Source organism: Benincasa hispida, chromosome 1 (assembly GCF_009727055.1).
Source record: "Benincasa hispida cultivar B227 chromosome 1, ASM972705v1, whole genome shotgun sequence".
In the NCBI taxonomy this organism is placed as follows: domain Eukaryota; kingdom Viridiplantae; phylum Streptophyta; class Magnoliopsida; order Cucurbitales; family Cucurbitaceae; genus Benincasa; species Benincasa hispida.
Window position 1 is genome coordinate 31,680,476 of NC_052349.1, and position 5,050 is coordinate 31,685,525.

Genomic DNA, 5,050 nt, shown 5'->3' on the forward strand with positions numbered 1-5,050 from the left:
TTGAAGTATAACTTATACAAAGTCTTCCATTTTTGTTTCATTACCGGAGTCTTCAAATATATTGACCAGTTGTGATAAAATGAAAGGACTAAGAATTAAGATTATAGTTTTTCTTCTTCAGTCATTTCCAATCAAATTAAAAGACATCACATTACTGAAATTTAAGTCACATTGAACCATTTAAAATTTCTATGAAAATATGTTAGAATCTTGATTCTCAATTTAAAGCTTTCAAGTAGCACAATATATATGTTAGAAAAAAAAAATGAAACAATGTGAACAAAACTTTTTGCTTGTTTAGGCAAAATTGTTCCTTCTTTGTTTTTTTGTTGAGATATTTAGGCCTTAATTTATGGATTATGTATATATTTAGGCTATAATTAGGAAATTTGATTATTATCCTATCTATAAATTCTCTATGTAAATCTCAAGTTAAGATAGAAAATATTCATTCAAATATTATTTCCATATTTTAACAAGGGGACAATCTGATGATTAACTTTATGTCTGAATTTTTTTTTTAAAATAATGTTATTTTAATATTTATTGACAAAAATAGGATTAGTTTGAAACTATTGACAAAAATAATGATCAATTGTAGTATGAAATTCAAATTTTCAAAGACCTATAGTAAAATAAAAATTAAACCAAATTTCTAGGAACGAATTAAGGTTAAATTTTTTTTTTCACATTTTCCCCTAACTTTTGTCTTCTTCTTTTATTTTTTTAGTGTTTTTTTATATTTTCAAAGAATTTTTTACTATGAAATTCAAATTGTTAAAAGGTCTACAGTAAAATAAAAATTAAATCACATTTCTAGTCACGAATTATTTCAAAATCTTTTTTTTTCCACATTTTCCCCCAACTTCTATCTTTTTCTTTTATTTTTTTAGTTTTTTTTAAATAAAATTGAATCAAATTTTTAGTCACGAATTAAGGTTAAATCTATTTTTTTTTCACATTTTCCCCAACTTCTGTCTTCCTTTATTTTTTTTAGTGTTTTTTGTATTTTTGGAGAATTTTTCACTCTAAATTTGAAATTTTTAAAGGCCTATGGTAAAATAAAAATTGAAATCAAATTTCTAATCAAGAATGAAGGATAAATCTATTTTTTTCACATAGATTTGTTTTACCTAAGATAAAAATTGTGTACCGAATACACGATTTTGTTACCCTATTTTTGTCAATATTTTTTCCCTCCACCGTACTTTTGTAATTTCTTTCCTAAATACCATATTTTTGTTATTACTTTTAAAAAATACACTATTCTTGAACTTACCACTATTTTTGTAATTTCTTTCCTAAATACCCTATTCTTGAAGTATCAAATGAGGTATGAGAGTCTTCTCTCTGAGTTTTCTAATCCTAACCCATAACATAAGTTAATTTAGATGGTGACCTCTAAAATGAGAGTTTGAAGTATAACTTATACAAAGTCTTCCATTTTTGTTTCATTAAAGGAGTCTTCAAAGATATTGACCACTTGTGATAAAATGAAAGGACTAAGAATTAAGATTATAGTTTTTCTTCTTTAGTCATTTCCAATCAAATTAAAAGACATCACATTACGTGAAATTTAAATCATATTGAACCATTTAAAATTTCTATGAAAATATGTTAGAATCTTGATTCTCAATTTAAAGCTTTCAAGTAGCATAATATATATGTAAGAAAAAAAAAATGAAACAATGTGAACAAAACTTTTTGCTTGTTCAGGCAAAATGTTCCTTCATTGTTTTTTTGTTGAGATATTTAGACCTCAATTTATGTATTATGTATATATTTAGGCTATAGTTAGAAAATTTGGATATTGTCTTATCTATAATTTTCTATGTAAATCTCAAATTAAGATAGAAAATATTCATTCAAATATTATTTCCACATTTTAACAAGGAGAGAATCTAATGATCAATTGTATGTATGCTTTATGTTTTCCATGTTTATTTTTATTTAAAAGAAAGGATAGACATGTTGGGATGGAAGTCATTTTTATGTAATGATTTCTTTTTCCTTTTTTATTTTTAAAAAATATTATTTTGATTAATTGCTTCTATTTCAACATACTTAAATAAATTAAAATTTAGTGCAAAATCTCGATGGTATAAGCTACTATATTTTTCAGAATGAGTATATCGTGTATTTAAAATAATTTTGAAGTAAATTTTGAAATTTAAAATTAATAGCGATAAAAAAAATAGGGAAACTTAATTTACTATAATTATTTTAACACTAAATACATCAAATGAGTAATTAATAAAAAAAAATTAAGGTTAAAAGTGTGAATTTAAAATCCAATGACTAAATTCAAACCAAATTCTGAACTTAAAAGATAAGGCCATGTTCGGTAATTATTTGATTTTTTGTTTTTAATTTTTGAAAGTTAAGCCTACAAACATCCTTTCTACTTTTAGTTTTCTTGTTTTGTTATCCACTCTATAGGAATGTTTTTAAAACCAAGCTAAATTTTTTAAAACTAAAATGGTAGTTTTTAGAAACTTGTTTTTGTTTTTAGATTTTGGTTAATAATTCAACTCTCTTACTTAAGAAAGATATTCATCATTGTATCAAAATGAAATAATATCAGCTTAATCTTCAAAAATCAAAAACAAAAAACAAAAAACAAAATAGTTATCAAAAAGGGTCATTGGTAATATTTTGAAATCAAGAGATCAAATAGAAACTAAACCCAAAACCTATAACCAAATAGGTATCTTTCCCAATAATTTTTTCTTTTTTTCTTTTTGAAAAAAATCATAAAATTGACCTACTTCATCAACAATATTTTACATGTTCTAAACTTTAGTTATATTTCATAATTAAATTTTTAATTTTTTTTTTTTGGATAATTTTAACCTTGTAGTTCTTTCTCCAAATGTCTTCATTAATTTGTAATTAAAATATTAAAAACAATTCAAAACGTTTTTAGTAATAATTATTTGAAAATTTTTCTTTAAATAATTGATTTCATTATATATTATCATTAATTGTATATCTTCATTTAATGATTTTTTATTAACGGTATATATCCCTTACTTTTAGGATAATGTTTGCACTCTCATATTAAATTTTTATATTATTTTATAATGAAAATATTTTTTAAAATTCAAACTGAATTTAGTATTTATTAAATTCGGTTTATATTACATTAATAATCTCCTTGATTTTATGAGTTTTTTCTTTTGAAGAATAATTTTCCAATTAATGACAATAGTCAAACAAAAAATCTCTAACAAAATAAAAAAGGCAATTTTGAAATTTGTAAAAAGTTAAAACGTGTTTGCTATAATTGAAATGCTTTTTTTTTCTATTTTTACAAATATTTTCATCGAATTTACAACACAATACAAAACCCCTAAAAATTATGACCTTTGCAAAAAGAAATATATTTATTAATAATAAAATAATAGGTAAAATTATAAAAATGATAAATGTGAACGTGGAATAAAAATTAAACCATTTTTCTGTTTGGATTATCATTTTTGTAAATTTACGACTTCTCTTCAAGCTAAGTGGCTCCCTGAATAATTAGCACAACATTTAGAAAATATTCAATTTTAGCCCCCTCTCTTTAACACGATATATGTTAGATCATACCTTCAACTTCTATAATAAAAATTAAAAAGTGCATGTCAATTATTTAGTTAAGCTCATTTTGGTAGGATCTGTTAAATAATTTGTTTCTTCCTTTCTCATCTTCTTCTCTTGTCTCCTATCTTTTTCTTTCGCTCTTAAAGGAAAATTATTTCAAATGGTAAAATTGTTAAAAATATTTACAACATATGATAAAATTTTAGAACTATCAATGATAGACGTTGATAAATATTGATAAACTTCTATCAGTGTTTATCAATGTCACTAATAGACACGGATAGAATATCATTGATAATTCTAAAATTTTGTTATATTTTATAAATATTTTAGTTCATTACTCTATATTTAAAATCAGTTCGCTCCTAGATAATAAATAAATAAATAAAAGGTACATTTAAAATATCAAACGGTTGTGATGATTTTCTCCGAGTTTTCTAACCCCAACCCGTACATTAAGCTATTTGGGATATATTCATTGGATAAAAATAATCTATATTCCTAAAGATAATAAAATAAGTTTCAACCAATTATTTTGCATGTAAAAACTAAAAAAAGATTAAATAAATTTGTATCACTTTTTCTATCCTAATGAAGGTTAAATTTGTTATAGCAAAAGAGAGTCTAATTCAAATGACACGTGTTAGTAATTAAGAGATTTGTGGTTAGCCAATATAAAAAATTGACCCCTTTCTATTATCATGTAATTGGGTGGAGTGGGTCTCACTGGTTAAATATACATGTCTCTTAGGTTAATTTAGATGCCGACCTCTAAAATATTGAGTTAAGTTATAATTTATGCAAGTCTTCCGTGTAAAAAGTCTTCCACTAAAGGATTCTTCAAAGATATGCATCACTTTTGATAGACTAAAAATTAAAATATTCAAAGTCTTTACTCTTCAATTGCAATATAGTAATTCTCAATCAAATTAAAAGACATCACATCACGAGAAATCTAAGTCAAATGAACCATTTGAAATTTCTACTAATATATTAACATTAATTGATATGCATATTTAAAATAATTATGAAGTGAAAATTTAATTTTAAATTTAATAGTGATGAAAACTAGTGAAAATTAATTAATTACAATTCTTTTCAATTAATTAATAGTTAGACATTAACATTAAAGACGAAAAATAAGTAATTAGCAAAAATCGAAGTTAAAAGTGTGAATTTTGAAACTTAGGGACAAAATTGAAACAAAACTCAACATTGAGGGGTAAAAGTGTAATAGTATGGTACTTAGGTTCTAAATTGAAACCAAATTCAAAATTTAAAGACTAAATGTGTAACACGTCTTGAAACCTAAGAACCAAATGAAAACAAAAATTAAAATCAGGGATCAAATGAAAAGAAGAATCAAAATCAAGGACCAAAAAGGTACTTTATCCTAATAAACTTTTTTTTATAAAAATCTCATATTTTATATGCAACCTCTAAATTTTACTATAAATTGACA